Here is a 20666-nt window from a genome sequence, read left to right on the forward strand (position 1 = left end):
CCAGTCATCATCATTAGGCTCAGGTGTTTGATAATCAGGCTCACTACCTTTCTTTACCAGAAGAGGGAGTTCCTCGGGCCTCAGTAGTGAAGGGGAAAATGAACTCACAACAGGACACCTTTTAAGGTGTTTTGTAAGTGTTAGTTTGTGTTTGTGTTTGCCTGCCATTGTTTTCAGTGTGGTTCGATGAACATTCGACGAACTTGCCTCCTGTGCGACGAACCAAAACACTAGCGGGGTGGCTCAACACTACTCATGATATATAGACGTACATTATTGTTTAAACTATGCTATATATACCTGCTATCTGATGATACTGTACACTTTGTCTACTTTTTATATTCTTGTCTAATCCATACTGTGCCTGGGAGTGTCTCTGTGTGACTGATGGAATATATATGGAGATTGACAATTATCCTTTGACTGAATAAAGCTGTACGCTTCTAATACAGTACCATATATGTGATGTTATTTTGTGTCTATTTTGTGCTAAATTTGGAAGTTTGGTGGAAGAGGCCGCGGACGTGGGCGTGGGGGGGCCAGCTGGTGCTGATGGTGGTGGTGCATCTGCTGGTAGTGGCAAAAGCACAATAGCAGCTAAGGCAGGAGGTGTTGAGCCTGCGTCTTGGTCTGTCTACGGAACGCCTGGAAGGCTACCTTTTCTGGGAGTAGGTTAACCGTTTTTAAAGCCGGAGCATGAGGAACTGGTTTGGGCTTACATTGCCGAAACAGACTCCAGCAAATATGCCCTCCTCTTCTGAAGTTTCAAAAAATGCAAGCACTGAGTCGTCAAGTGCTGGCTCCTGGTCAGGAACAACCCCTTTCCTTGTCTCCTGCACCCCCACCCAAAGTGAATGATGCAGTAGGCCACACTTCACATTAGTCCATGTAGCTCTTTCTATCATACCATGCATGGGTTATCAAGTCAAATCGTGAATTCCCCAGTCCAAGATGAATCTGACATGGAGTGTGGGTGGCCAGGCAGGGCAGTGGGGTTAATCGGTACCGAGACGGTTTCACCCTGGGTTGTGTCACAGTGGTGGTGACCCGTTCCGTGGCCCTGGGCGTCCATGCAAAGGGGTGAATTACGTTTATAGGTGAATGATACGTGATGCCACCTGTGGTTTCTGAGTAGATTGACCAGCGCTGCAGTGGCGCTTCTCTGGGACAGAAGTTGTGGTGCAGCTAAGATGTAGAAGCCCTGCACAGGTATAGCCATTGTTGCAGGGCACATGAAAGAGTTGGTAGATGGTGTGCAGTGCAGGATGTAGCAGAGCCGTGGGCCAGGCGCAGGAGAAAGAGGACAGACACAGTCGTGCAGTTCCTTTACCTGTACTTGGTAAGTGCCGTCCAGGACCCAGAGTACAGATGGATAAGGAGTTGGTCAGCCTGGAAGCCAATTTGGAATTCTCTCTCTGCAGATAGGTAGTGTGACCTCCGTTCTAGCGCTTATCTGAGGTACTCGCAGTGCTGAGTTCAATGAAGTTCCCCCTGTTGACTCTCTCTTGGAACTTTCTCGTATAGCAGGCAGCCGTAGCCTTTTCCTTCTGGCTCCCACACGTCGCTGCTGGGGCCTCCAAGCCTTAGTTGGGTACAGAGCATTTACAGCTGCTACTTCCTCTGGTTTCTGCTGCAGGAACATCAGTGTCCCTACAAACTCGGAGACCGGAATCCGGACCATGCGCTCAAGTTAGGAGTGAGCCTTAACTCTGCTCATCCTCCAGCTCCCCTTCTCACGTCCACACACTTCCCCTTCCCTTCACAGACTGCCCTAACTTACCTCCTCCCGACCACAGACAGCAGCTCCTCAGCAGTCAGGTTCAGAGGTCTCCCTGCTGGCCTGGAGTGGGAAATGTGTTGTGTGTTGGTTTAACTGCTAGAGAGATCCTTCGTTGCTCCCAAGCATGATATCACACTCCCTAGGAGGAAGGTAATGCCACTGTGGCGACCGTACTCCTGGGGGCGCCACAAGTGCTCTGAGACCCAGCCACTGCTAGATGATTCTGCTGGTACATTGACCCAGACCACTACATTCCCCTCACACTCTACACAGCCTGAATGTTACCCAGATGAAACTCAGGTTACCCTTCCCATATACTGTACCACCTTACACGGTGACAAAAAGGAAGGTGCAGCTGAAAGTGCAGGTTCGGCCCACCCGCCGTCAGACACACCGCCGTACTGAGGGGCCCTGTGCCAGTGCCGTCACCGAGTGGGCCCCCCCTTCTTGCTCTGGATCACAGCACTTGCAAAGTTGAAATACTTACCTCTCCCTGCTCCACCGCCATGACGTCTTCCGCATTTCCTGACAGTGATATTCTGATCAGAGCGCGCAATGACATCACGTCTGTACGCCCAGACTAGTACAGGGATTCCCTAGCGTGGAGACTTATTTGAGGAGACTTATTTAATTGTTTTCAATGTTGGGACAGCAATTTTTGGGGAGCATGATACTCTGGAGAATGATATATGTGGCCCACCATACACTGGAGCATTCCAAAGGTGGACATCAGACACTGGAGCAGCATTTACAGGGCCCATTATACACTAGAGCATTAGAAATGGGGCCCATTATATATAGAGCATTATTTGGGCCCATAAGACAGCACAGCTTCATCCATGGGGACCAACATATACTGTAGCATTATGTGGAGCTCATCATATACTGTTTCAAACATTATATGGGACCAATGATTCTGCATGGAGAAATATATGGGCCTCATTACTCTGTATAGCGCACTATGCGGTGGCCATAATACTGTATGGAGTAAGATACTGTCCGTTTTTGGAGCTATTGGAGAATTTAAAATGGTTATCAGTCATGAGATGTAAAAAGTGAAGTATTTTTCATTGTACTATACCGATATTTCTCTGCGGTATAGGAGCCTCATGAGTTGTGCTATGTGCTCTTTGGCCCAAGGCACATGCAAACCTGGAGCCAGCCCTATCCCCCCCACAAATTTAGCCAAATAACCCCCATTTTTCAGTGCGTAAGATTTGATGTTTTTGGCATTCAAAAGGGCACTGTAGGTGTGTTTCCTGGCCTCCACTCACTGCCGACTTTGCTTCCCCATTGACTTGCATTGGGTTTCGTGTTTCAGTCGGCCTTCGACTTTTCACAAAAATCGGCCGATTTCGTTCGACCCGACTTTTGCGAGTCGGGTTTCATGAAACCCGACTCAACCCAAAAAAAGGCAAAGTCGCTCAACTCTATCCGTCACCATTCACACATAGCAAGTATAGTCTATACTAGTGCATGAGCGAGCGGCCATTCGGGCCTTTTATAGCCATGCGCTTCTGGGACCTTCCTGTCATGTCGGACGCTGTTCACACCACAGCGTCCGGCAGGCAGCGGTAGTTCCATCTCCGTCCACTATAGCCTCAGTGGCGCCGGCTTGATTTTACTCAGGTTATCTGGGGTTAATCTAGCTGGAAATCAGGTGGGATGTTTGGTCACGCCCACGGTCTTTAAATAGTCGTGCTGGCCTGTGGGCATCGCCGATTATAGCTTGTGTTTTGTGCCAAGTGGTTCCGGTCTGGAGTGGAGGTGTTGGAGAGAGAAATTCATAGCTGGTGTCGTATGATCCATTGTTACCTTTTCGTCTTCCAATATTTGTGCTTTGTTTTGCCCTGTTCACATTATAGTATTGTCCTGTGTGGTTGCGGCGCGGTGTGGTTTGAGTTCTCCCTGTCTGTCATTACTGTGTGGGTTTTGGTGGTTTGACAACTCACTGGGTGGAGGGTGGAGGGTTCAGCTTAGGGCTGAGCAGGAGATAAGGAGAGGCTGGAGGCTCAGGCATTTGCACCTTTAGCAAAAACCCTGGGTTGAGGGTCAGACAAGGTTTTCCCTAGTTTGAGGGACTCCGCAGGGGCCCGGGTTTTGTCAGCCTCCTTCGACCTAAGCCTCGCATAACATTATAATCAGCCCAACATTTTTCCATGGATTCCATGACTTCCATAAACCGCCAGTTGGCGGCGCTGTCCGTACAGGTCACCGAGTTGAAGGGGGCAGTTCAGCAGCAGGGCCTGGTTGTAGCTAATGTGCAGGCGGCTTCTGCTGGTGCAGGTGCAGAGCCTAAGATTCCGCTGCCTGAACGATTTTCTGGGGAACGCAGCAAATTTGTCATCTTTCGGGAGGCCTGCAAGTTATACTTTCGCATGCGCCCGGTCTCCTCAGGTAATGAGGCTCAGCGGGTGGGTCTGGTGTTATCATTACTGAGTGGGGACCCCCAAGCATGGGCGTTTTCCTTACCAGCCGACTCTGCTACATTTCATTCGGTTGAGAATGTTTTTTCAGCACTCGGGCTCATTTATGATGACCCCGACAGATTGGCTTTAGCAGAATCTAAGATCCGCGCCCTCCGTCAGGGGGAACGTATGGCGGAAGACTATTGTTCAGAATTTCGCCGTTGGGCAGTAGACACACAGTGGAACGACCCAGCGCTGCGGAGTCAGTTTATTCATGGGGTCTCAGAAAGAGTTAAACAGGCCCTCCTGATGTATGAGACTCCTGCTTCGTTAGAATCTGCCATGAGTTTGGTTATCCGTATTGATCACCGTTTGCGTCAAGGGGCGCAGGAGACGCTGCCTCTGGGGGAAAGCAGGGGTGCCAGTGTGGTTGCTGCAGATGAGCCCACGGAACCTATGCAAATCGCTGGGGTATCACATGTGCAGCGTCGCGTTCCTGGGTTCAGGAAGCATGGAGCATGTTTTTACTGTGGTAAAAGAGATCATTATGTAAATGCTTGTCCTGTGCTACCAAAGAAAGTCGCACCGGCGGAAAACTGGTAAGCTCAGAGGGTATGGAGGAGGCCCAACTGAGCGTATGCATATCCTCCATGATGGTATCTCAATATATGCTCCCTGCCAGGGTTATTATTGCGGGCAGAGAGCTACCAATATCAGTGTTTGTGGATAGCGGTTCAGCCACCAATCTCATGGATGAGGAGTTTGCACGCATGGCAGGTTTCAAGATCGAAAAACTCCCTCATCCTATTCGCGTGGTTACCATTAATGCCGCTCCCCTCCCACAGGGGGAGATTACTGAGTTTGTAGCTGAGGTTAAACTCCACGTTGGGGTCCTACATTCTGAGTGGGTTACATGTAAGGTACTCAATAATCTCCCAGCACAAATAGTCCTGGGTTTCCCATGGTTGTCTAAGCACAACCCGGTGATTGACTGGAGAACCCAGGACATAGTCCAGTGGAGCAGTTTCTGCCAGGAAAATTGCTTGGCCACATGTGTGTCCGCCGTGAAGTCCAGCCTTCCGGAGGCATTGCTGGATTTTGCGGACGTATTCTCTGAGAGGGGTTGCTCAGAACTACCTCCACATCGAGCCTATGACTGTCAAATTAGGTTAAAACCCGGGGCTAAATTGCCTAAGGCGAGGATGTTTAGTATTTCTGGTCCGGAGAGACAAGCTCTTAAGGACTACATTGCGGAGAGTTTAAGTAAAGGGCACATCCGGCCTTCATCCTCACCTGTAGCAGCGGGGTTTTTCTTTATTAAGAAGATGGGGGGTTACGCCCGTGTCTGGATTTCCGGGAGTTAAACCAGATTACGGTCCGTGATCCCTACCCGATGCCTCTGATCCCTGATTTGTTCAACCAGGTGGCTGGTGCGAAGTGGTTTTCCAAACTTGACCTCAGGGGGGCATATAACCTCATAAGGGTCCGTCAGGGGGATGAGTGGAAGACGGCATTTAATACCCCTGAGGGTCATTTTGAAAGCCTAGTTATGCCATTTGGGTTGACAACCGCGCCTGCTGTGTTCCAAAATTTCATAAATGATGTATTTGCTCATTTGCTGGGGAAATTTGTGATTGTGTACCTGGATGATATCCTTATTTATTCGAGCGACCAGGACACTCATTTAGAGCATGTCAGGCAGGTGTTACAGCTGCTCCGTGAGAATAAGCTCTATGCTAAGCTTGAAAAATGCGTGTTTTTTGTTCAAGAGTTGCCTTTTTTGGGATATATTGTGTCCGCCGCAGGGTTTAAAATGGATGCCGCGAAGGTGCAAGCGGTGCTGCGATGGGAATGGCCTGGTAATCTAAAGGCGCTCCAGCGGTTCCTTGGGTTTGCCAACTATTATAGGAAGTTTATTAAGAATTTCTCTACTATAGCCAAACCGCTCACGGACATGACGAAAAAAGGTACCAATCTCGCTATCTGGTCTGAGGATGCGGTGCGTGCATTTGAGCTTCTGAAGAACCGTTTTGCTTCAGCCCCCATTCTGGTGCAACTGGACATATCTAAACCTTTTACGGTGGAGGTCGATGCGTCTGAGGTGGGAGTGGGGGCAGTACTGTCACAGGGCTCGTCCTTGAGCAATTTGCGTCCATGCGCCTACTTCTCCAAGAAGCTGTCGCCGGCCGAACGGAATTACGACATCGGCAACAGGGAGTTGTTGGCCATCAAATTGGCTTTTGAGGAATGGCGACACTTCTTGGAGGGGGCGGCCCACCAGGTCACAGTCATCACCGACCATAAAAACCTGCTCTATCTGGAGTCGGCCAAGCGTCTGTCTCCCAGGCAGGCTCGCTGGGCATTGTTTTTTACACGTTTTAACTTTCTGGTGACTTACCGTCCTGGGGCGAAAAACACCAAGGCGGATGCCTTGTCCAGGTGTTTTCCGGGGGGAGAACCTCGGGAAGAGCCGGTACCCATCCTCCAGGAAGGTGTAGTGGTTTCGGCTCTCACGACTGAGGTAGAGGCGGAGATTGCCGAGGCCCAGGAGGAGGTACCACCAGGACTTCCCGCTAATAAGTCGTTCGTACCCCTTCATCTTCGTCTTAAAGTGTTGGGGGAACACCACGACTCGGTCCTGGCCGGTCATCCAGGGGTTAGGGGCACCTTGGAACTGGTATCGCGCCGCTTCTGGTGGCCAAAAATCCGGCAGGATGTGGTTTCCTACGTGACAGCTTGCATCACGTGCGCCAGGGCCAAGTCGCCCAGAACCCGTCCTGCTGGCACTCTACAGCCTCTGGGGATACCTAGTAGGCCATGGACAGAAATCTCCATGGACTTTATCACAGACTTGCCTGCCTCGGCGGGGAACACGGTCATCCTGGTGGTGGTTGATCGATTTTCGAAGATGGCGCATTTTGTGTCGTTGCCTTCCTTGCCCAACGCGAAGACGTTGGCTCAGGTCTTTGTGCAGGAGGTGGTCAGACTGCACGGAGTTCCGTCGGACATAGTGTCTGATAGGGGTACCCAGTTTGTGGCGAAGTTTTGGAAAGCTTTTTGCTCACGATTGGGGATCAAGTTGTCTCATTCGTCGGCGTTTCATCCGCAGTCAAATGGTCAAACTGAGCGCATGAACCAAAATCTGGAGCAGTATTTGCGATGTTTTGTGTCTGACAACCAAGAGGAGTGGTCGACGTTCCTTCCCTTGGCCGAGTTCGCATTAAATAATCACCGCCAAGAATCATCGGGAGAGTCTCCGTTCTTTTGTGTTTATGGGCACCATCCTCAATTTTGTACCTTGCATCAGGGGGGCTCTGGGGGCGTCCCAGAGGAGGACCGGTTAGGAGTTCAACTATCATCGGTCTGGAGGAGTGTGAAACAGCGATTGCTGAGCATGAGTGCAAGATACAAACGTGTGGCTGACTCTAGACGCGTGCCAGGTCCGGACCTGTGTGTGGGTGATTGGGTGTGGTTAGCTACTAAAAACATAAAACTCAAAATTCCATCATTGAAATTGGGTCCAAGGTTTATTGGCCCTTTTAAGGTTGCTGCCATCATAAACCCGGTTGCTTTTCGGTTGGAGCTTCCTGCGGTATACAAGATACACAACGTGTTTCACAGGTCTTTATTGAAAAAGGTGGTAGGCTCTGTGGACACGACGCCGATGCCACCTCCAGTCATGGTGGATGGCAATTTAGAGTTTGAAGTCTCCAAAGTGGTGGACTCTCGAGTACTGCGCCGTACTCTTCAGTATTTGGTGCACTGGCGGGGGTATGGTCCGGAGGAGAGGTCTTGGGTTCCAGCCTCAGACATACATGCGGAGCGGCTGGTCAGTTCCTTTCACCGCCGTCATCCGGACAAGCCGGGTCCTATGAGTCTTGAGGGCCCTGGGGTCCCTCGTAGAAGACGGGGTACTGTCATGTCGGACGCTGTTCACACCACAGCGTCCGGCAGGCAGCGGTAGTTCCATCTCCGTCCACTATAGCCTCAGTGGCGCCGGCTTGATTTTACTCAGGTTATCTGGGGTTAATCTAGCTGGAAATCAGGTGGGATGTTTGGTCACGCCGACGGTCTTTAAATAGTCGTTCTGGCCTGTGGGCGTCGCCGATTATAGCTTGTGTTTTGTGCCAAGTGGTTCCGGTCTGGAGTGGAGGTGTTGGAGAGAGAAATTCATAGCTGGTGTCGTATGATCCATTGTTACCTTTTCGTCTTCCAATATTTGTGCTTTGTTTTGCCCTGTTCACATTATAGTATTGTCCTGTGTGGTTGCGGCGCGGTGTGGTTTGAGTTCTCCCTGTCTGTCATTACTGTGTGGGTTTTGGTGGTTTGACAACTCACTGGGTGGAGGGTGGAGGGTTCAGCTTAGGGCTGAGCAGGAGATAAGGGAGGCTGGAGGCTCAGGCATTTGCACCTTTAGCAAAAACCCTGGGTTGAGGGTCAGACAGGGTTTTCCCTAGTTTGAGGGACTCCGCAGGGGCCCGGGTTTTGTCAGCCTCCTTCGACCTAAGCCTCGCATAACATTTCCAGGCCTCTGAGATGGGCTAATCAGATCAGGACAAGGATCTGAGCACGTGACCCCCGATCTCCACTGGGAGATCGTCTCGTGGGCATGCCCAGTAGCGCGGCGAGAGGACTTAGGCTGTGTGCACACGCTGCGGATTTTGCTGCGGTTCCGCAGCGGTTTTGGCCGCTGCGGACCTGTAGCAGTTTTTGCTGCGGTGTACAGTACCATGATTCCCTATGGTTATCAAAAACCGCAGTGCAGACGGTGCGGAATTTTCCGCGCGGATTATCTGCGGTTTTCAATCCGCAGAAAGAATTGACATGTCAATTCTTTCTGCGGATTCTCCTGCGGTTTGCCATCTCCTCCATTGAGATGAAAAACCGCAGGGCAAAACCGCAGAGCAATCCGCAGGTAAAACCGCAGGTCTTTTGACCTGCGGTTTCACCTGCGGATTTTACAAAATCTGCGCGGATGAATCCGCACATAATCCGCAGCGTGTGCACACAGCCTTAGCCTCTGGAGTGGTTTCCTGCAAAGCAGGTTGCGCTACCATTGCAGCTCCAGAGGTGGCAGCAACATCCAGACCCAGAGAGCTGGTCTGAGCAGGGCGTCTGGATCGCTGTGCAGGTCCCTGAGTGGTTGGAAAGCAATGGGAGACCGCTGGATGTATGGCTCTGGATTCCTGCTGTGCAGCTGCAGGAATCTGACACTTAATAGCTGTCTACAAATATCTAAAGGGCTGTCACATTGTAGAAGGATCATCTTCATTCTCATTTGCACAAGGAAAGACTAGAAGCAATGGGATGAAACTGAATGGGAGGAGACACAGATTAGATATTAGAAAAAACTTTTTGACAGAGTGATCAGTGAGTGGACCAAGCTGCCACGAGAGGTGGTGAGTTCTCCTTCAATGGAAGTCTTCAAACAGAGGCTGGACAGACATCTGACAGGGATGATTTAGTGAATCCTGCTTTGAGCAGGGGGTTGGTCTCTGGTCTCCTCATCACACAGCTCTCCACAATGGAAAAGCTGGAGGAGGGAGGAGCTCACAGGAAAGGCTCCATTCTCCACATACCGACTTCTCACCTTGTCCCTCCGTGAGGTTTATTTCCAGCATTACTTGTTCCTTTAAGCACCCCCTTCCACTAGGATGAATCTGACTAGTGATTGGTGGCTCAAAAGCACAGCACAACCTAGCCACTGTCACTTTGAGTGACAACTACATTTGCCAATCACAAGCTTGCCTTTTAGAACACAGCGCTGTATCTGGCAGCTTTATCCTATCAGCATGCACCTTTCACCTCTGGCTCATAATATAAAGGGGCACTATTCAACCTATCAGATTTCAGGAACGATGCAACGGGGCACACGGCTCAACCAATAGTAGCGGCGAGAGGCGGCTATTCAAGCACGGCTGAGAGAGACGAACGTGAGGTTAGTGGGGCTGATCGGTAAATGATGCGCCAGCGAATGCCTTGCATGGGAAGCATCGGTGCTGCTCGGAGGAGCGCTTCTGCCTCCCGGTATTGTCTTGGCTGGGGTACTCCCTCCCCCCAGTTGGATACGTCCTCCTCTGCATGAGCGGCTGCTGGCGCATTGGCCTGTGCCTAGCCCCGCAGGAAATTGTCACAGCACAGGACGCAGTGTGGCCTTCCTGAGTACTGGCGGAACTCAAGCTTTGCAGGTGGCCACTTCTTCCTTCTCTCTGTAATCCATGGGATGTAGAATTGCTTCCGTGTGGGAATGCATCATGTGAGTGCTGAGGAATGCTTCCCCCGGGAACTCCCCCGAGTCGGGCCTCGCCGGCCAACACCCTCACCCCCCCCCAGTCGGGGCTAACTTTCTCGGGCCTTCCATTTTCAGGGTTTCTAACGGGATACAAGCAGTGCTGCAGATTAAGAGAAAGCAATGGGGGTTTGTCTGGTTGCTTATAGAGAAGGGAACCGGGAATGAGTCTATGAAAGTATTAGGTTGCGTGGTCTCATCTTATTTAGAATAGGTTGATCCCTGATTTTCTTAACTCCTTCATAACTGAAGCTTTTTTTTTCAGTTTTGAGTGTCCGATTTTCGCTCCCCCTCCTTTCCCAGAGCCGTAACTTTTTTTATTTTTCCGTCAATATGGCCATGTGAGAGCTTAATTTTTGTTGGATGAGTTGTACTTTTGTACAACACAATTAGGTTTTACCATGTTGTGTAACAGAAAACTGGGAAAAAAATTCCAAGTGCGGTGAAGTTGCAAAAAAAAATTGCAATCCCACACTTGTTTTTTGTTTGGCTTTTTTGCTAGGTTCCCTAAGTGCTAAACTGACCTATCAAAATGAGGAAATGGTTGCACTCAATTGCATTAGGGCACATCAATCTGAAATACGTGGTAGTGTGAGTAGCGTAATGGCTTTTGAAATTGAGGACAAACACGAGATGCTTAGCACAAAATTTGGCCAAAAAATGTGAGCTCGAGGATCGGATGGGTCCCTGATCTAACTGCCTAGTGTGAACACTTACCTCTGGCTAATAACCTGGTGAAGCCTGTATTTATAGGAAGGTCAGAATCAAATGTGATTGGATGTAATTAAAACCACAGCATGGTGAAGTACTGACCTGCCATTATGCTTCTCCAGGTCATTACGAGTTCTTAGACACCAACATATCTAGGCTCCTTTTTTTTTTTTACTTTTCGCATGCTTTTAGTCTTCATGGGAGGCGTGAAGCTGCCACAACTTAATCAGCTCTGCTACATAGAGGAGGAGATGCTCGGATCGCCTGTATGTGGCAGTTAAACTTGCTATGAGCGACGACCACAGGGTGGCACTCGCAGCAATCCAGCATCAACAACCATAGAGGTCTCAAGGGGACCTCTGGATGTCATGCAGACACACCCGTGACCGCGATCACATGACGGATGGCCGGAAGCACTTGTAAAATGCTGCTGTCAGTGTTTGACAGTGGCATTTAACTAGTTAATCGCTGCGGGCAGATCGCGATTCTGTCTGCGGCTAGTGCGGGCATATGTCAGCTGTTCAAAACAGCTGACATATCCAGGTTTTTAGGTGGGCTCACCACTGGAGCCCACATCAAAGTGGGGGATATAGTACATCCGATGTGAGTATCATCCGATGTCACTAAGGGCTTAAGAGAAGTGTCTAATTGGTCAGTGTCTCCCTGGGATATTTATGCCCATCACATAATCCTGTGTCGGTAACAGAGGGGTTCTCTATTGTCAAGTTTTTTTTAAGTGAAGACGGCTGTCAGACTTAATGGTAAGGCAGGAGCCTACAGTACATTTGGACACATATTCTGATTGTAAAGCTACTGCCACACTATCAGTATTTAGTCTGTATTTCACGTCCGTATTTGGAAGCCAAAACCTGGAGTGGGTCAAACACGCAGAACTGGTGCACTTGTTTCTATATTATACCTTGTCCTCTGATTGTTCCTCACCTGGTTTTGTCTTACAAATGCTGAGGAAAAAATGCTGAACAAATACTGATAGTGTGTGGCCGTAGCCTAACAGTCATTCTAGTAAGGAGGCTTCTACCTTTGCTGTCTGTCTCTTATCAGGCTATGGAAGGTTTGTATGCCCAGTCTTCCACTCCACCATACTCCAGGACTCACAATCAGACCCATAACCAGTGTTTGCGGCAGTGAAAACAATACTTTTGGGTGAGTATAGGTGTCCCCATGCTACCACTCCACCCTAGGGCAGGAAGCCATGTTACACAGGTCAAATTTATAACTGACTACAGGTTCTGAGGTATTAAACTATAAAGTGGTAACTGTCTCCCAGGGTGTGCATCCACATCATTGGCTGGCTTTCTTGGGTCAGCTCTCCTCTTGCAGTGTGAGGCATGGATCCAGTTGGGTTTTCCCTTGAGCTTTACAGCCATCTGTTGTCAGCAGAACTTGGAAGGGTCCATCAACTATAGGTTCGCGGACTCTCCTGACGTCTCTTGAGCACCGCCCAGTTTCCAAGCTGCAGGGGTTGGCTCCCTACCATAGAATCTGCATCTGGAAGAAAATGGTAAGTTCGTGAGCATATGTTAAAACAAGCGTCTTGTAAGTGCAGTAACATAAGAAGGCGGCGTATAATGTTGCATCTGGAGCTGATGTGGAAAATACAACTCTAGCCTAGAGGCTGACCCAGCTAACACCTCATATGGGCTGAGGCCTGTCTTTTTGTTGGGAGTATACCTGATTGAGAAGAGTTCAAGGGGCAAGCATTCTGTCCATGGGCCGGGTTGCCTATTGGTTGGTAGGCCAGATGGTTGCCTTTTGCTGTGGTTGAGTTTTTCTTTGCATGGCCTTTGACTCTCACTATGGCAACTTTGTCGGGTAAAATTAGGTCTTCCATCAGGAGTTGGATGGATTTTTCATTCTTGATAGGCTTAACTGCCGCTGTGAGGAATGATCACACTCTCCATAAAGGTCCATAGTTGTGAAAGTATAGCGTCTGCATAAATGGTGCAGCTAGTCTTTAGCATGTCTGCAGGCTTCTTCTAAGGCATGTAGTTAAGCTTCCTAGGCAGACATGTGGAGGCAGCAGTTCTGCTTTTATGGTTTCATGGAGGGAAATGGCATATCCAGTGTAGAAACTGCCATACCGCGATCCATCCATAAAGGGCTCATGCTCTCGGTTGTCTAGTCTAGTGGGCCATCGGTAAACATAACTGAATCCCCCCCCCGTGGCTCATTAGTTGTACAGTCACATTCCGCATGTGGCTCAACTACTAGGTCTCCCAGATTACCATTACCACACTGTCGCCCCTCCAGAGGTGACAATGAATGCTGATCTCAGGCGTGAGGAGGGCACATTGAAATTTGAGATGTTAAGCAGTACTTGATAAAGAATGGCAGGCCGGAGTCATACTACTGTAGAATACGGACGAGTGCTATGTGAAAAAAAAATCACATAGCACTTTGACCAATGTTAATCTATGGTGCAGCTCCCATTCCCCCCCCCCCCCAGAATAGGTGATAATTCAACTGTCAGTTTCTGTAAAATCATTGCAGAACCCGACAGGATATGAGACATGGTTTGCATATAGTAAACCATTGCATATCCGTTAGATTTATATACACTGCTCAAAAAAATAAAGGGAATACTCAAATAACACATCCTATATCTAAATGAATGAAATATTCTCATTGGATACTTTGTTCTGTACAAAATTGAACGTGCTGTCAACATAATCACACAAAAATCATCATTGGAAATCAAATTTTTGTACCAATTTGATTTCCATTGGTGATTTTTGTGTGATTTATGTTGACAGCACACTCAACTTTGTACAGAACAAAGTATTCAATGAGAATATTTCATTCATTTAGAGCTAGGATGTGTTATGAGTGTTCCCTTTATTTTTTTTGTGTGTGTGTGAAAATTGGAGCTGTAGGTGTTAAATTAAAAACTGGCGTGGGCTCCTGTGCCATTTTCTCCACCAGAGAGGGAAAGCCAGTGAGTGAAGACAAATATTAATAGCCTAGAGTGGGACCATGGTTATCTGCCCCTAGCCACCCCAGAAAAGGCACATCTGTAAGATTTGCCAATTCCGGCACCTACCCTCTCTCTTCCCATTGCCCTGTAGTGGGTGGCATATGGGATAATAAGGGGTTAATGTCACCTTGCTATTGTAGGGTGACATTAAGCCTGGTTAATGGAGAGGTATCAATAAGACACCCAAAGAACACTATAAGTATCAGTAATGATCAGGACACAAGGCAATTGTAATCTACAAACAGGCTATAACATCGAGGTTAATAAAATTAAAAGATTTAAGTAAGAGGAGTTGCACCAATTGGAGCCTAAACAGAGCTGAGAAAATAGTTGAGGGGAGATCACGTTTTCAAAACACAAAAAACAGGTCACAATAATATTGGTCCTGTTACACTAGTTCTCCAATATAACAACCAGCATTCCTTGATCAGGAGAATCATTCAAAATAATTTATGCATTCTCAAGGAGGACCCTGACATAGCAATGATGGATATAGAATTGGATCTAGGGGAGCACCCTCGTTGGGCCAAATACACTCACCTAGTTGCTGGAAATCCCCCAAATCAAATACTACAGGTTGGCTCAATACAAAAGGCTTTTTCACGTGTGGTAATAAAATTTGCAAAACATGTAAATTTTCTTGAGTGTTCAAATTTTATGGATTCCAATGGACAAAAAACATTCCCAATAAAAACCTTCATGAATTGTTAGACCTCAAATGTGGTTGACATCATGGAATGTGTCTCGTCATTTGAAATATTTTGGCAGCACAAAGCGCCAATTTAATACCAGAATTCGAGAACATATCCATGATGTGGAAAACGCAAGTCCTGATAGGAACATATCACAAATTTCGAAGCACTTTTTAGATTGCCACTGTGGCAACCTTGAATCGCTAAAAGTATATGCCATAGAAAAAAAAATCTTTAAATCTAACAGAGGAGGTGACACTAATACTATATTGAGAAGCAGGGAGGCATGGTGGATGTTAAAATTAAATACTAGGGTACCGCTAGGTTTAAACAAAAGAGAAGATACGATGCTATTTTACTGAATATTATAATACATCATTTTTGGATATTTTTTGAATCAAGTTATTTATGGAATACCTTGCTCTTGGCCATCTACAATTCTTTGCCAAATTATAATGTAGTATTCCGTTCATGCATGTTGAGTTTCTCAAGTTTGGAAGCCTCCTCTCTCTTTCTTTGACATTGAGAAACTTCATTACTCGCCTTTTGTAAATTTTTGGTTAGTAAGTAAAAGTTGCAATCTATCAGCATTGAAAAATCGTCATACAGGTTATTTTAGGCTCCTAACTACAAATTATAACTTGGTTCTATGTATGGCATATTTTGCTCTTTTGCTATTCACAAATTTTTTTTGGCAAATTATAACGCAGTGTTTCTCTAGTCACCTTCCACGACAGCCATATCGGAGGATGTCTCCCCGCCCTAATGGGGGACAGAAAATGCACAAGAGGTTAAATAACCCTCCCCTTCCTACTACCTCCAGTGTTTTTCCTGTCCCTTATGGGGCATGAAGAGGTCCGGATAGTGCTGCCGTGGCCGGCGACTGGACGCACTACACCGAATACCTGGAAGCCGGGCGACCGACGGTCGGGGGCTCCGCTCTCCTCCGTATGACAGGCCGCTCCCGTCTCCGCTGCGGCGCGACTCGGGACTCCTGCCCGTCTCTCCTGCGCCCCCGGGGGTAAAGTAAGGCGGCGACGTGTGGCCGGGGTCCTCTGTGAGCTCCCCGGCGTCGTCTTCCCCACAGCGGCTGGCGCACCGGAAGTGACGTTTCGCCGAACTTCCGGTTCATCACTCCAGCGTTCCGACTGGAACGCTTATGCGACTAGTATGGCGGTCGCCGATGGAGGCTGGCGGCGTCTCGGACCCCGAGCTGAACTACTGCGCCCCCTCCCACCCACGGGCCACCAAGGTGAACTGGGATCAAGGGGGCGGAGCCAGCGACCCCAGACGGGGCGGGTGAGCAGGACGGCTGCTAACAGCTGCGGAATCAGCCGCGATGAGGGGTGATCGTGATTACCCCCACCTGTGGACCAGGGGAGGAGGAGCATAGAACACGCTGGTGGCCCTCGGCTATTTAAACCCTGGTCTGAGGGCGTCCAGGTAAGGCCATTTCTGCACTGGAGTTGGAGGATTGATCAGAATTTATTCATTCAGATTTCAGGACGAAATAAAGGCAAAAAGGCGGCAAAAATTACAATCGCGAATTGGATCAAGCAAGCGATCAACCTCGCCTACTCGTCACAGAACGTTCCGTCTCCTACATCACTAAGAGCCCACGCTACTCGTTCGATAGCAACATCATGTGCAGAAAGCGGGAACGCATCTTCGGAGCAGATATACAGAGCTGCCACCTGGTCGTCTGTCCGTACATTCACCAGACATTATAGACTAAATTTCAGCATGGATTTAACCTTTGGCAGAGGCATTCTGCAGGCTGTTGTCCCTCCCTAAGTAATTAGTTGTTGGTATTCCTCCGATATGGCTTTCGTCGAAGGTGACTAGAGAAAATAGAATGTCTTAACGGTAATTCGGTTTCTAGGAATCTTCCACAACAGCACTAATTTCCCTCCCTATCTGATACTCTACTGGATGATTCCTACACTTTGGTGGTAACTATACATGCTAGTGTGTACAGAAAAAACACTGGAGGTAATAGGAAGGGGAGGGTTATTTAACCTCTTGTGCATTTCCTGTCCCCCATTAGGGTGGAGAGACATCCTCCGATATGGCTGTCGTGGAAGGTTCCTAGAAACCGAATTACTGGTAAGACTAAAAAACTGTCACACTAAGCGATATCGCTAGCAATATCGCTATAACTTGTGACGTTATAGCGATATCGCTGTGTCTGATACTTGCCTACGACCTGCTCCCCCGCTGGTTATCGCTGATCGCGCGAGAACGTTCAGGACCGCTTCTCGTCGTCAGCTTCCTGCGGCACTTCCTGTGGAGAGAGGAGCGTGGAGCCGGGCGGGAGGATGCAGGATCGTCTAGTGTGACAGGTAAGTAGCGACCCCCGTCTCCAGCGATGTCGCTGGTGAGATCTGCCTGTGTGGCAGCTCACTAGCGACCACTTAGCGATGTACCAGGGATCCTGACCGCGTCATATCGCTGGTCGGGATCGCTGGTACGTCGCTAAGTGTGACAGTACTTTAAGGGTGTGTGCAGACGCTGCGGAATCCGCTGCGGATTAATCCGCGCAGATTTTGCAAAAACCGCAGATAAACCGCAGGTCAAAAGACCTGTGGTTTGGTCCTGCGGATTCACCATCTCCACAATGGTGGAGATAGGAAACCGCTGCGGATTCCGCAGAAAGAATTGACATGTCAATTCTTTCTGCGGTTTCAAAACCGCAGCAAATCCGCGTGGATTTTTCCGCAACGTCTACACAGCGGGTTTTTTTGTACCATTTGAATGGTACTGTACACCGCAACTAAAACTGCTGCGGGTCCGCAGCGGCCAAAAACGCTGCGGAAACGCAGCGCAATCCGCAGCGTGTGCACATACCCTTATTCTATTTTTAATTTATGAATGTTGAGTCTCTTAAATTTGAAAGTCTCCTTCTTGTCTTTATTAAATTAACGGAAATAAACCTTGCTAGCCGGTTATTGCGAATTCTTTGCCAGCAGCAAGTGAATGGTGTGTGTGTGTGTGTGTGTGTATATATATATATATATATATATATATATATATATATATATATATATATATATATATATATATATATATATATATATATATATATATATATATATATATATATATATATATATATATATATATACTCACTGGCCACTTTATTAGGTACACCTGTCCAACTGTGTGTTAAGACTTAATTTCTAATCAGCCAATCACATGGCGGCAACTCAGTGCATTTAGGCATGTAGACATGGTCAAGACAATCTCCTGCAGTTCAAACCGAGCATCAGTATGGGGAAGAAAGGTGATTTGAGTGCCTTTGAACGTGGCATGATTGTTGGTGCCAGAAGGGCTGGTCTGAGTATTTCAGAAACTGCTGATCTACTGGGATTTTCACGCACAACCATCTCTAGGGTTTACAGAGAATGGTCCGAAAAAGAAAAAAAAACCAGTGAGCGGCAGTTCTGTGGCCGGAAATGCCTTGTTGATGTCAGAGGAGAATGGGCAGACTGGTTCGAGCTGATAGAAAGGCAACAGTGACTCAAATTGCCACCCGTTACAACCAAAGTAGGTAGAAGAGCATCTCTGAACGCACAGTGCGTCGAACTTTGAGGCAGATGGGCTACAGCAGCAGAAGACCACACTGGGTACCACTCCTCTCAGCTAAGAACAGGAAACTGAGGCTACAATTTGCACAAGCTCATCGAAATTGGACAGTAGAAGATTGGAAAAACGTTGCCTGGTCTGATGAGTCTCGATTTCTGCTGCGACATTCGGATGGTAGGGTCAGAATTTGGCGTAAACAACATGAAAGCATGGATCCATCCTGCCTTGTATCAACGGTTCAGGCTGGTGGTGGTGGTGTCATGGTGTGGGGAATTTTTTCTTGGCACTCTTTGGGCCCCTTGGTACCAATTGAGCATCGTTGCAACGCCACAGCCTACCTGAGTATTGTTGCTGACCATGTCCATCCCTTTATGACCACAATGTACCCAACATCTGATGGCTACTTTCAGCAGGATAATGCGCCATGTCATAAAGCTCGAATCATCTCAGATTGGTTTCTTGAACATGACAATGAGTTCACTGTACTCAAATGGCCTCCTCAGTCACCAGATCTCAATCCAATAGAGCATCTTTGGGATGTGGTGGAACGGGAGATTCGCATCAGGGATGTGCAGCCGACAAATCTGCGCCAACTGTGTGATGCCATCATGTCAATATGGTCCAAAATCTCTGAGGAATGCTTCCAGCACCTTGTTGAATCTCTGCCACGAAGAATTGAGGCAGTTCTGAAGGCAAAAGGGGGTCCAACCCCTTACTAGCATGGTGTACCTAATAAAGTGGCCAGTGAGTGTGTGTGTGTGTGTGTATATATAAATAAATATATATATATATTTTTTTTTTTTTGTTAAATTATAATGTAGTTTTCCTTTCATGCATGTTGAGTCTCTTAAATTTGGAAGTTTCCTTGCTGTTTTTATTAAATGCAAATTTTTTGCTAGCAACAAGTGAATGTTGCAATTGTCTACCACTAAAAATCTCTACACCGCATCTTATATGCACTTTTCTAGGACCCTAGTCACAAATTACCGTATAACTTGGCTTATATTTTTTTTTTTTTTTTTTTTGGAAGCTTTTTCACTGCCTCTATTATACTGATGTGGGGTTATGTTACCAGTCAATTTGTTAGAAATTCTATACAAATTAATTGTTAATGTCAGGCAGATGATGTGATTTTGCATTTTATAATGTATATTGCTTGCGTTTTCTGGGTCTCCAGCTATTTCATGTCTAATTGCCTAGCCTAATTACATTAAAGGCATTTATTCTAAGTTTCCATTGATTCTGCTATACTATTCTTCTTTATCATTGCTCAACAACATTTCATGATATTGCTTGTTTCAAGCTTTGTAAAGCTTTATTATACAGTCGTGGCCAAAAGTATTGACACCCCTGCAATTTTGTCAGATAATACTTAGTTTCTTCCTGAAAATGATTGCAGTCACAAATTCTTTGGTATTATTATCTTCATTTAATTTGTCTTAAATGAAAAAACACAAAAGAGAATGAAGCAAAAAGCAAAACATTGATCATAATTCACACAAAACTCCAAAAATGGGCCAGACAAAAGCATTGGCACCCTCAGCCTAATACTTGGTTTCACAACCTTTAGCCAAAATAACTGCGACCAACCGCTTCCGGTAACCATCAATGTGTTTCTTACAATGCTCTGCTGGAATTTTAGACCATTCTTCTTTGGCAAACTGCTTCAGGTCCCTGATATTAGAAGGGTGCCTTCTCCAAACTGCCATTTTTAGATCTCTCCACAGGTGTTCTATGGGATTCAGGTCTGGACTCATTGCTGGCCACCTTTAGAAGTCTCCAGTGCTTTCTCTCAAACCATTTTCTAGTGCTTTTTGAAGTGTGTTTTGGGTCATTGTCCTGCTGGAAGACCCATGACCTCTGAAGGAGACCCAGCTTTCTCACACTGGGCCCTACATTATGCTGCAAAATTTGTTGGTAGTCTTCAGACTTCATAATGCCATGTACACGGTCAAGCAGTCCAGTGCCAGAGGCAGCAAAGCAACCCCAAAACATCAGGGAACCTCCGCCATGTTTGACTGTAGGGACCGTGTTTTTTTTCTTTTTTTCTCCTGTAAACTCTATGTTGATGCCTTTGCCCAAAAAGCTCTACTTTTGTCTCATCCGACCAGAAAATATTCTTCCAAAACGTTTTAGGCTTTTTCAGGTAAGTTTTGGCAAACTCCAGCCTGGCTTTTTTATGTCTCAGGGTAAGAAGTGGGGTCTT

General features: G+C 47.4%; 1 protein-coding gene across 6 annotated transcripts in view; it reads left to right on the plus strand.

The window, feature by feature from the left end:
• The first annotated feature begins 9970 nt into the window (after positions 1-9970).
• The window catches only part of HMG20B (high mobility group 20B), a 282791-nt gene continuing 272095 nt past the window's right edge, over positions 9971-20666 (plus strand). For 3 of the 6 annotated variants that reach the window (XM_073543403.1, XM_073543409.1, XM_073543412.1), the window contains exon 1: positions 9971-10126. The gene's annotated coding sequence lies outside the window, so the exon portion shown is untranslated. The other 3 variants (XM_073543406.1, XM_073543404.1, XM_073543407.1) reach the window with 3 other exon arrangements.

This window comes from Dendrobates tinctorius, unplaced genomic scaffold (genome assembly GCF_039654945.1).
Source record: "Dendrobates tinctorius isolate UK_male_01 unplaced genomic scaffold, ASM3965494v1 ptg000132l, whole genome shotgun sequence".
NCBI lineage: Eukaryota > Metazoa > Chordata > Amphibia > Anura > Dendrobatidae > Dendrobates > Dendrobates tinctorius.